This window comes from Pleurodeles waltl, chromosome 3_1, assembly GCF_031143425.1.
Source record: "Pleurodeles waltl isolate 20211129_DDA chromosome 3_1, aPleWal1.hap1.20221129, whole genome shotgun sequence".
Taxonomy (NCBI): domain Eukaryota; kingdom Metazoa; phylum Chordata; class Amphibia; order Caudata; family Salamandridae; genus Pleurodeles; species Pleurodeles waltl.
Window position 1 is genome coordinate 159,019,965 of NC_090440.1, and position 13,283 is coordinate 159,033,247.

A 13,283-nucleotide genomic window follows, 5' to 3' on the forward strand; every position below is an offset into this window, starting at 1 on the left:
AGTCAATATTAGAGCTGTGCAACTATATATCGGTAAAGGTTTATGCCCTACCAATATACTAGCTGCATAAACCAACCTGTCCTCCTCATCTGCCACACAGGGAATAAGATGCAAGCCTAGCATTTTGTGAATTAAGACTGCAGTGCTTCTGAAGTATAAAGAGAAAGCAGAATAAAATCTAGAGGAGTCCCCAGCCTCTAGCGAGATCTACACACGAGGCATAAAATGTGTCTCCTGCAGTATTTGAATATTCATCCATCTCATCTACCATAAGAGACAACATTTCATGCCTTACTAGGTTTGTTAAGTCCCCTTACATTCCAGGGCATCACCACACTGTGACTACCACAACCACAGATTCACTAGAACTGGGAGATCTCCTATGTTACATTATGTGAAAAACAGCCAAGAACCTCCAGTACAGTGCATGACCTGTGTACATTCTCACCTGGACAAACAGCACTAAACAGGAAACTGATCCAACCTTGATTTTCTACAACACAAAACCTAGTCCAGTGAAAACAGTGCAATTTCTGCATCCATCATTTAACAAAACAAAGCAATCCCTAGTCTAATCCTCCATCCTTACACCCAATGTCAATGAAACTTCCCCACCAAAAAATAATCCCAGAGTCAACAGAATGTAATATAGCCCATAGGATGTGTTCCACATTAAGGCCCTGAAAAGCCCCATTTTGTAATCCCTCACATGACACAACAGGCAAAATCTCCATTCATACAGAAATGGCACTATTGTCGCGCAAAGTGCATCGTTAGGCATCACACAGATGATATGAAGCTGAAAATATCAGTATCTAGCATACATTGCAGGGACACATCCATGTCCTCAAATAAACTAATGTAGTCCCAGATAATAGCCATGGAAAACCCTATGTTCTTGGGACAGAAATACAGTCTCTGACATTTGGTGGTGAAGACAACAGGCATGTGAGGTGGTGGGTCGAGCACCTCGCTGGGAGCAACACGCAGTAAGCACATGCCGAGACCCTGAAGAGTCATGGGACCGCACAGAGAATCTATGATGCCAATCACACCAAGACGTCACCCCCAGAATATCAAAGCCTGGCCCCCCACCAATCACCACATCCTCCACTCCCAGTGTGGCCTAACATGCAGAACTATTTCCACTGGCTCGTCCAAAGACACAACAAACGTGAAAATTTTCTTGTGCTTCAGGGAACAGTGAAAGATTTCTCAAGCCATTTAAAAGCACCCATATTCATAACTCTCAAGTACTCTCTCACAGGCTGAGTGGAACACAGCACCAGACACTGGAATAGGGTTGTCTGGCTCCAAGATCTCCTCTATTGAAGACCAGCTCCACTGCAGCAGGTCAGCAATTGCAAAGAGACTTCTGGAGGTTGTTGTGTCCCTGTAGCGCAAAACAGGAGGTGAGCCAACAGATCAGCACTCAGGTAGCCTGGGATAAAAGGAGCAGGTCCAGTCTTAATTCTCAGATATCAGGGAAGGCCTCAAGCAGCAGGACAGTCCTCTGGAGGACAAGGCAGGCCTCAAGCGGCAGGGCAGTCCTCTTGGGAACGAGGCAGGACTCAAGCTGCAGGGCCGTCCTCTGTAAAAAAAAAGGCAGTACTTCCTCTTGTAAAGTGTGCAGGTCCAGGCGTATACTGAAGAGTGGCTCTTGAGTTCCAATATTTATACTTGGTGCCAGCCTTTAAAGTTGAGGAGTCCCTATAATAACCCCACATCTGACTCTGCAAAGTTCTTCCCCTCCATTGCCAAGGCTCATAAAAGCCTGGGGTGACAAAAAACTAGTGTCAAGTTCCTTTGTGTCTGCAGGAGGCAAAGCCTTTTGAACTGTAAGTGGGGCTGGTACAACTCTGCCCCCAAACCATCCTTGCAGGATGGCCCATACCACAGCTAATACCCTTAGTCTCATTGTCTGCCAGAAATACACAAACCACAACTGCAGAGCCACTGAAAGTCATGTGACTCAAGACACTAGCAGAAGGTACAAATGGTTAGGACAAAAGAAATGCCAGCATTCTAAAAGTGTCATTTTCAGAATTTTGACTTAAAATCCAACTTTACCATTAAAGAGGATTTAAAATTAAAATTCATTTGAGTCTAAACAGCATATCGCTACCTGCTCCCAATCAAAAGTTATCACTTATTAAACGTAATAAGGTAACCCCAGGTTAGTTAAGGGGAGAGATAGGCTTTAGGGGTTTTTCACTACCAGGGCTTGTAAGACCACATGTCCTATGTTTTAAATAAACAGCACCCTGACATATGAGCCTTTAGGGCCTACCTTAAGGGTGATCTATATGTAATAAAAAGGAAGGTGTAGGCACTGCAAAAAGGGTTATTTTGCTAGGTCAAATGGCAGTTTAGGACTGCACAACAGGGTGTAGTGGAAGGCATGAGACATGTTTTAAAAGGCTACTTAAGTAAGTGGCACAATGAGTGCTGAAGGCCATCTAGTAGCATTTAATTGACAAGCCCTGTCTTGGTACATGTGCTACCATATACTATCAAATTAGAAGTAAATTAAATGTGTCAATTAGGTGTAACCCAATTTTACCACGTTTTAGGAAGACAGCACAAGCACTTTAGCACTGGTTGGCAGTAGTAAAGTGTGCAGAGTCCAAAAGCTAACAAAAATGAGTTTAGCCAAACAAGAGGAGTGAAAACAAAATGTTTGTGCGAATATCACACCAAGGATGGCAGGTCTAACAATAACAATCTGGCTCCTTATGTTCCTGGGATCAAACTCATGCTAAATGACTAAGGCCCTCATTCTGACCTTGGCGGGCGGCGGAGGCCGACCGCCAAAGTCCCGCCGTCAGGTTACCGTTCCGCGGTCGAAAGACCGCGGCGGTAATTCTGACTTTCCCGCTGGGCTGGCGGGCGGTCGCCTTCAGACCGCCAGCCAGCCCAGCGGGAAAGAGGCTTCCACGATGAAGCCGGCTCGGAATCGAGCCGGCGGAGTGGAAGCTGTGCGACGGGTGCAGTTGCACCCGTCGCGTATTTCACTGTCTGCGCAGCAGACAGTGAAATACATTTAGGGGCCCTCTTACGGGGGCCCCTGCAGTGCCCATGCCAGTGGCATGGGCACTGCAGGGGCCCCCAGGGGCCCCGCGACCCCCCCTACCGCCATCCGGATCTCGGCGGTCCGACCGCCGGGATCTGGATGGCGGTAGGGGGGGTCGGAATCCCCGCGGCGGTGCAGCAAGCTGCGCCGCCGCGGAGGATTCAATGGGGCCGCGGTACACTGGCGGGACCCCGCCAGTGGTGCCGGTCCGACCGCGGCTTTACCGCCGCGGTCGGAATCCCCATTGGAGCACCGCCGGCCTGTCGGCGGTGCTCCCGCGGTCCTCCGCCCTGGCGGTCAAAGATCGCCAGGGTCAGAATGAGGGCCTAAATGTCTTCTCTTGGAAGGAAAATTTACATATAAATATCTATGTTAGAAACCAACAAGATGGATGTGTAGCTTAACCATTATCATCTGGAAACTAAAAAGGTATATAATTTATAATATTTTACTCATTCAAAGAATGTTATCCATGTTCTTGCAGGCTAAATTCAGAGTTAACTTTCTGTGATATTCCACATGTTGTAGCTGCTGTGTCAAAGTTCTAAAAACTGTAAAGAATTAGTGTGAGATCTGGAATGGGTAAGTTGCAAGTAAGCAGACCTAATTATTTTTAATGTATCACTGAAACAGCATTTTAGCTATACATTATCTGACATTTAAAGAAAACATTTTGGTTCATTTGATTCGAGAAAACAATATTTAATAAGGCCTTACTTAGAAAGAGGAAAGGATAGCGAAAATGCTAGTATGCACAATATAGAAAGAAAGAGGGTGAGAAATATACTATCATGGAAAAGGAAAGTGCAACAATGATCCACAAAGACTATGCTCAATGGGAGGGAGTGACAGTAGGATACTGACAAAACATAAGAAGGGGATATAAACACCAGGTGACATGACAGATGTAAACAGCAGCGTGATCAAAAGAGTGGGTGATGGATAAAGTAAGCAACAGTAAGTGAGCTACAAAGAAAGAGGCTATAAGATACATAAAACGAACAAAAGGAGTGGCTGATTAACAAGGCAAGATTGAAATGTTTGCGATGATGTGACGGGAGAAGAGAGTTACAGTCCGAAAAGTCAAATTAAAAAGTAAATGAATTATGGCATTAACGGAAGTGAGTGGCAGAGATGGATAAGGCAAGAAATGTAAATGGTGACAAAAGGCTTTATGGGACAAAGTGATGAGGGGGGGCAGGTGAAAAGAAGGCAAAGGTGATCATAAGATAGAGAGAAAGGGATATACAAGGAACCAGTAATACACAGACAGGTTGACAGGCCAAAAGAGGAACTGATGAGCAGGTGAGAGAAACATACATAAGTGACAGTGAGAGAGAAATAAGGGTTTGCAAGCATGGGGTGAGGTAAAGCTATAATACAGGGAGATGGACACAAACATCCCTTTATCATTACATGAATTAAAAACTGTAAATTACATTTATACGGCTGTATATAATTCCATCCATAACTCAGCAGAGGTTAAATGTCACCATCTGAAAGTTACCTACCAAATTTCTTATATAAATCCATAAATACATACATTGGCTACCTCACAGCATTACTAGAATTACAAATAATACATTCAGAAAATTACTTTTATACATCTGTATGCAATTTCATATATAATTCTAAAGAGGCTAAATGCAACCATCTGACAGTTAACTACAGGTAATATTACCAAATTTCCTACAAGAATCCATTAAGTACATGCATGGCCTACCTGATAGCATTACCAGCATTAGCCAAACTGCAACCACCAATAAGCCTCAATGAGATCAGCCTTGCCAACAAACAACAACATTTATTGTTTCAATATTCTGATCAAGAGGGCAGAATTCAGATTTTACCCTCCAAATCCCTTCTGTACCACAGAAAAATGTTTAAGCCTACATTTTCAAATTGTGCTGTGGCTAGGTAACAAATGGTAGCAGGCACTTAATCTGCCTGCTCCGTTTAGATCACTTATCAGAGCAGAAGGCAAGCTCTCATTCCAACATCCATCACTCTAACCGCCTGCAGTAAGTAGCGAATCAAAGCAGCAAAGGCGGATGTAACCCTTGGAGCACTAGAGGCCCAAGGTGACTCACTAGCAGTTGAGTAATATTACCTCACCCTTTCACCCCATCAAAAGTAGTGGAGCGAACAGTGTGGAGGCTTCTCGGGAAAATAGGAGCTGGTCGTTGACACAAAAGAGTATCTTTGAGGCAGGCAATAAAGAAGAAGGGAATGTCAACAGCATGCAGTACTCAAAGAGAAACATGAAAACAAAGAGGCAGAACATCAGAGGTACAAATGGTCATCTGGCTTGGCATCAAGGGGTGATGCTCATAGACAGCACAACAAGATCAGAGCCTATGGGGGGATGTGTGAGGTGCAGGATAGAATGTTCTGGTCAGCTGCAGCAGGGAGAAGTGTGGCAGCTACACCACATGAAGATAGATCAGGAGAGACCTAAGTCCCAAGTTTCAAGAACACCCAGATGGTGCTCTGTCAACCAGTCAAAACAAGAGCAGCCCTAGAGATAGGAGGTTATAGGGATATGTGCAAAGCTAGAGATGCAAGAGTCTCTAGCTATAGCTGCACAACACAAACTATGACATGGAATCTTCTATTTTCGTAGCACAAGCCTTTATTAAAAGAGTCAAAAAAATTGGCTGGTAAGGGAGAGAACCAGTATCCACAGCAGAGTATACTGAAGATGAAAGGGGAAGCATGCACAGCAGTTCCAGGCATGACCCCTTGGGAAGCAGGTTCACAAAGGAAGAGTCCTTAATCATTAGGGTGGGAAAGTGCTGTAGCGTGAAAGAAGCCACAGAGAACAACCAATTGCCGGTCAGATAGAGATGGGAGGCATAAAGGGCAGTAGCCAAGAGAGGGTATTGAGAAGTAGAAGTAAGCAGAGGGACCAGGAGTCCCATTAAAGGGAACTCTTCAGAATAGGCCAGAAACCTAAGTGGGCAGAGAGAGAGACCCCGGCCCCTTTCCAGAAGACCTTCCATTGACTAGGCTACCAAAGCATCTGATTCCATTACCAAAAGGAAACCCCCACCTGCCTCAAGTATTGCAGACCAACTTAAATGAATGTCATCCGCGGTGTACTAGCACTGGGGTGTGCTCAAGTTCAGTATGGGAGGCAAACTAAAGTTTCTAAAGGTTAGATGCTGAAACATGGCCTTTGTGAAGATGACATTGGACAATTTCCCTGTGCTGGGTGATTTAGGTGAGGTGAAAGCCTAGAGGCAGTATACTGTGAGAGCAGAGGGGATCCGTGAGCCCTCAAACAGATGGACCTAATAATGATTCCAACACCACTGATGATTGACAATAGATTTTGTTGGTCTCTAAGGCAACTGAGAGAAGAGGGCTACAGCATTTGAGACAGTTAAGGGTCTGTTTCACAAATAATACTGTAGCTGACTGCTATGTTGCCGCTACCCGTGTAGCCATGATTTCTTGCGGGTACTCTCGGCCAAATGCTTTCCTAGCATCCACAATCTAGGAGTAGCCCAACAAACATGAGATGAGGCAGACAAAAACACTCGCCGCATTCAAAAACCTGTATGTCGTGAGGGAGGCCAGCCCTCTTCTCATTCAAGTAAGGCAGTCACCAGTTCATAAGGAATGGGCATCCTTGCCCTAAACACAGGACAGTGCCCCAACAAAATAATTATTAAAATATTCTTAGAGGACATTGACGCTGAAATTATATTAATTAAGAAAGAACCAAAGTCCAACCTGAAGGAGATGCATAATGACGTCTCAAATCTGGGAGAGTGGGTAAATTCCCTTGAGAAAACAATAGCTCAGCAACAAGCAGATCAGGAGCAGTTCCGAGCTAAAATACCGAAAGAGCAAAACGCTCCTCCAGGAAAAACACAAAGTCCTGAAAAATCAGTCAGGAAGGATCAATGTGAAGATTTGAGGAATGCCAAAAAATCAGTCAGGCAGGATTAATGTGAAGATTCAAGGAATGCCTAAGACGGGAGGGTGGTTGAAGGGCAACATGAAAACCTATGTAAAGGACATTTGCAGCCATCCTGGAAAGACAGCTAGAAATCCCTGCCAGACTGGATTGAGTTCAGATGGTTGCACCTATGAACTTCTTCCAAGTACACTTTCTGACATGCTGGTTAGAGTCCACCTATAGTAAGAGAAGGAAAGTATCATGAACTAAACTTGTGCAAGTGTTGAAATTTCCTTCAGCAGAGTGAAGCTCCAAATCTACCAGGACATATTACCTATTACTATCCTGAATTCAAGCAAATGACTGACTTCATGTGTGAAAAGGATTTACATTTTAGGTGGGAATTTACAATTGCAATTCAAGAATGGGGAGTCAGGAGGCAAAGGAGAAGTATGCCACCAGAAATATGGTTAGTGTGGCAGCAGGTGAAAAACAGAAGAAACAGGAGAGGCCCAGATATAGATGAGAACCAGCAGAAAAAAACTAATCAATAATTAAAGTGTCATGGGAGAGAAAAAAAAAACTGTTTGGCAAGCTCAACTAAAAGAAGGCAAAAATATCATCCATCATGTTCATGTTAATCTCATAACATGCATAGCTTTAATGGCTCAGCCAACAAATAAGCATGCTGCACGCACTAAGCCAGTTTAATGTGTGCTTCAAAACAGGAAACCTACTCATTGAGAGCCAATCACCCTAAGATCTACTCTAAATCATTCCCTCATGGCTCGAAGGGTTACTGTTAGTTCATGTAGGAAGCTGGCTATGTATACATTATACCAAAATTAGGTATATAGTGTGCACAGAGTTCAGGGGTTCCTCAGAGGCTTAGCAGAGGCTAGAGTAGATAATACTAATGCTCTTTTTTGTGATAGTGTGGTCGAGCTCTTGGGCTTATCAGAGGGTAGTGCACAGCATTTGTTGTACACACACAGTCAAGAAATTAGGCACACAATCAGGCCTTCATTATGAGTCTGGTGGTCCTAGGCCCTAAAGACTTGCGGTGGCAGTTGGACCGCCGTCAATGCGGCGGTCCAGCCTACACATTACGACCGTGGTGCTTTTGCCACGGTTGAGCCACCGGCACAGCCACATTTGTGCCGGCGGAAAGCCTGGCAGCGCCGATGGTCTGAATCCGCCTTAAGGATTACGACCCCCGTGTCCGCCAGCTTTTGCATGCCGATTCCACCACCATGCAAAGGCTGACAGAGACGGGGTGCTGGGGTTCCATGGGGGCCCATGCACTTGGCAGCACTCAACACACTGCAACATTGCCGCCAGCTGTATTACAAACCGGCGTCAATACTGTGGGTTGTTTCCGCCCGCTGGCCCAGCGGGAAACTCATAATAGGGCCAACGGGTAGAATACTGAACTGTCAGTCTTCTGGATGTGGGAGTTTGGCAGGCGGTCTCCGATTCCCGCCAAACTCATAATGAGGCCCTCAATGACTAACTCCAGGCCAATGGTTTTTGTACAACAAAAATACATTTTGTTACTCTATTACTAGAACCAGAAGAACTTTGTTTCAGGTAAGTACAGTTGTAAGTAGGTATCAAGCTTATGTATCAAATGTACTTTGTTTGGTTTTTGTAACTAAAGCAGTTTACAAGTAAGTAGCAATTTTCTATTTCAAAAGTTGACAGCGCAATTTTCCATAGGAGTCCACAGAGTCCTGCGTGGTGGTGGGGTGGAGTGTTAGCACAGAAATCAGGTAAGTACATGATTGACGATCCAGTCTTCGGGATTTAAGATGTCACAGGTCAAAGTTTAGGCTGACCCTAAAAGGGCACCACCAAAGTTGGCATTGGGTTTACAATGGAATCCTATAAGGTCTGGGGGTGCTCGTAGAAAGCAGGTTGCAGATAAGTACCCGCGCTTCCAGGACAGAGGCCTGGGGGGTTTAGGTCAGCACCGGGGGGGCCATAGGATCACACCAAAAACACACCGTCCGCGGCACAGGGGCGGCTGGGTGCAGGGTGCAAACACAGAGCTGGGCACCCAATGCTTTTCAATGGGGGCGACCCTAGGGGGTCACAAAAGATGCTGCACGCTGGGTCCAGGGGGTAGGTTCCTGCAAACCAAAGGCTGGACAGGAAGGAGAGGCGCCTGCTGGACGTTGCTGCACCGTCGGTCGGATTCCCCAAGGCCAAGGGGCTGCGGGTGCAGGGGTCTGCTTGGGCGTCGGATATCTTTGTCAGATCTGGTTGTTAGAGGGAGCCTCTGGTTTCAGGCTGCAGGCGTCGTGTTGGCCAGGAGGGGTCAACCGAGGGTGGACTCGAGGTCAGAATTGCCTGGCCCCCTTCTCTAGGCCGGTGGGCCACCTGGACTCGGGCAGTGGGCGTCGGGTGAAGAGTGGGCAGGACTCGCAGATCCGGAGCAGTTCTGGCATCCTTTTGGTGATTTCTTCTGGACAGGGCCGCTGTCCTCTGGTCATCTGCTGGGCAGGCAGTCCTCTGGAGGTTTGTAGAGGTTGCTGGTCCTGCAGGATGCGTTGACTTCCAGGAGCAGGGGTCTTTGAAGCTGAAGACATGCCGGTAGGGCTGGGGCCAAGTCAGTGGTTGTCTGGAGTCTTCACTTCTGGGGTCGGCTTAGCAGTCCTCCTTTCTTCTCCTTGGTGAGGTCGCCAGGAATCTGGTGAGTAAGGTTCAGGGGAGCCTCTAAATACTACATTTAGGAGCATTACAGGGATCAGAGGGCATTAGCCAATGGCTACTGCCCTGAGGGTGGCTACACCCTTCTGTGCCCACTCCCTTTAGGGAAGAGGCTCATTCCTAACCCTATTGGTCCCTTTCCTTCAAACCAATAGGGAGGATTTTGCAAGGAGGGAGTCACTTCAGCTCTGGACACCTTAGAGGTGGTCCTAGCTGGATTGCTCACTCCTCCCTGTTTTACCTAATTTTCCCACTGTACCTGCCGCCAAAAGTGGGGCCTGGTCCAGGGGCGGGCATCTCCAATAGCTGCACTGTCCTGGAGCACTGTAACAGGAGGCTTGAGCCTTTGAGGCTCACCGCCAGTTTTTACAGTTCCTGCAGGTGGGAGGTATGAAGCACCCCACCCAGAGCAGGCTTTGTTTGTGACCCCAGAGAGTACAAAGGCTCTCATCCCATGGGGTCAGAAACTTGTCTGTTAGTGGCAGGCTGGCACAGGCTTGTCAGTCCTGCACTAAAGGGTTGGGTAAAATATAGGGGGCATCTCTAAGATGTCTTTTATGTGTGTTTTACAATACATCCAACACTGGCATCTGTGTGGGTTTATTGTGCTGAGAAGTTTGATACCAAACTTCCCAGACTTCAGTGAAGCTATCAAGGAGCTGTGGAGGTCGTAATGACAAACTCCCAGCCCATGTACTTAATATGGCCACACTGCACTTACAATGTCTAAGAATGGACTTAGGCACTGTAGGGGCAACTATGCCCTCGCCTGTGGAACAGTGCACCCTGCCTTAGGGCTGTAAGCCTGCTAGAGGGGTGCCTTATCTATACCACAGGCAGTGGTTTGTGCACATGGCACCCTATGAGGGATGCCATGTGACTTTAACTTTTTCTCCCCTCCAACACATACAATCTGCAATGGCAGTGTGTTTGTGTTTAGTGAGGGGTCCCTTAGGGTGGCTCAATACATGCAGCACTTAGGGACCCCCCAGGCCACAGAGCCCTTGGTACCACTGGTAGCTTTTACAAGGGACTTAGCTGTGTGCCAGGGGTGTGCCAATTGTGGGAACAATGGTACAGTTTAGGGAAAGAACTCTGGTGCTGGGGCCTGGTTAACAGGATCACAGCACACAGTCAAATTAGCATCAGGTATCAGGCAAAAGGTTTTGGGAGGGTGGGGGTACTGCAAACAAGGGACCACTTTCCTACAGTTCACACCTGACTAGATTGTCGAATCATTCACACTGTTTTTTCATTCCTCTAAGCTGCACACCAAACATGCCAGAACAGATCACGTATTAGTCAATAACAAATTGTTGGGAGAGATGGTAGTTGTAGATGAAAGTCTGCTAACTTTGCCAAATGATGGCCTGCTCGCTCACTGCAACACCGGAATGGGGAAGAATGTAGACAAGGTGGTCAAGGAAATAGGAAAGCTACTGAAGAACCTCTTAGTGGCAAAGACTTTAAGGAAACAGATTAACAATTACCTCACTATCATTAGCACCAGGAAATGCAATGGTTTTTGAAGCCATAAAAGCTGTGACACTGTGCCAATTTAGCGTGGAGACAACTCAGCTTAAGAAAAGGCGGGAGGCGCTCACAATCAAATGGAGAGGGTAACTGGTTCAGGAAGACACTAACCCCAAATACACACAATTGTAGAGTCCTTGGTCTAAACTGTAGTTTAACAAGACTGCATTAGGACACTGCAAACTGAGAGGTCAAATCACCTCCTGGCGCAACGCGATTTGAAGCATTATGAAGGTGATATAATCAGAGTCCTTTTTGGAGATGACGTCGAAACTAAACTTAGTCCTTGAGAGAGACTACTCTTGTAATGGGATGAGCACTCGGGAACATGGGAATTATCTCAGGAAGGGAATAGAGGATGGGGTCCGGGTTCAAGCATGTACAAGAGTGATAAGGGGCAAGTAGAGTTTACTGATGGGATGGCAAGATTAGGGGCATGTTTGGGTTGCATGCTACTTTTTATAGGGCATTGGTGTCCATCTGAATGCTGTAGATTTCTTCATAAAATCTGAATAAAATGTACTGAAAACTAAAAGTGTGTAATGATGATCCCTGTAGGATGACATGAAGAGATGCTACATCCTTTATGACAAATAATTATATCCCACTTTTTCTGAGATGAATATCTGCTAATACCACAATAGAATTTTCAATATTTGGTATGCCAATGTTTCAAGTAATACTATAAACAAGAACTTCAATTTTATAAATGCTAAAAAAAGAAATAGCTATTATTGCTGCATGTTTACTACATTCTATACTGCAGGGCGTGTTATTTTTATTTGAAGTTAGATCATTATTCCATCATCGTTAACCAATACAAGGTTAATAGATACATTTGTGACATGCATTGGATTGTAATCCAAGTTCTAACCAACATGTACATATTTGGGTTAAAGTCTATATCACTAATAATCTCAGGGGTGTGTAATTCCAATTGTCAGGTTGTCAAGGATATATTGTTTGCGGTCAGAGCTAGGAGATATTGTTTGTAGGTGAGTTTTTACGGTCAGTTATGAAATAAGTTCAAATAAGAATCACATAATATGGAAAACATGCATGCTAGTTTAATTTTCAATTGCAGAGGAGCAACACTGATTATGGACATCATGTTTACAACACGATTGTTGACGGATCCAACACACTACCTTCTATGATTTAACAATGAGATAATATCTGCTGCTTATTTTAAGTATTAGCATCCCTGAGGAAGCGACATCAGTAGCAAAACATACAATAGCTGTCTTAACAAGTGTGACTGTATTTTCAAATCTGGTTATTTCAACATCCGTTCGTTCATTTAAGGCTATGAAATATTTTTTACATAAAGATTAGAGGTAAGAAGAAAAAAAATCTCATGTATGAACAAGTCACTAGGCAATGCCTCCTACATATTTTTTATTAATAATTTGCATGTGATTTAACAATGAGTGGGTATCAAGATATTCATAGTAAGTGCAGTGGGTTTATTATCTGCTCCCCACAAATTGAACATTACAGTTAAAATATTTTCACAAAGGAATTAGATACGTCCTACACCACTAACTGTCTTCCTTATAGAAGCTCTAGACAGCAACAGATGAGTCAAGGTAAATTTGGATAGCTTGAAACCGGCGTCACTTAGTAGTTGTAATCTTATTTTGAAGCAAGTACCTAACATAAAGAGACTGCATAATTAAGACTGGTGGTTATCTGCCAGGACTGTCCATTCAGAGAAAACAGTAAATATGGTGTTACCTACCCAACCAAAAAGCTTCTGAATGAGTATCCAAGATAAAAAGACATATAGCAACCCCAATAGCAGTTTGTTCGGTAAACAGTGAAATAATACCTATGAAGAACCCCAAGTGACAAAGAGGCTGTGCAACATATTATAACCTTATCAAAAGGAAAACTAGTGTCTTTTGATTTGCTGATGGTAAATCTAACCTGATGACATACAGTAAACTAGGCAGAGGTTAAACCTGGAGTGACAGAACTGGGAATTGTGCCAAAAGATGCTAGGAAATAACCCTAACTACCCAACAAGGTCCATATTTATATGACAGCTTATACATG

At 44.9% G+C, this 13,283-nt stretch overlaps 1 protein-coding gene across 9 annotated transcripts in view; it reads right to left on the reverse strand.

Moving 5' to 3' along the window:
• TMEM266 (transmembrane protein 266) overlaps nucleotides 1–13,283 on the reverse strand; it is a 394,446-nt gene that overhangs the window by 368,720 nt on the left and 12,443 nt on the right. The window lies entirely within an intron of this gene.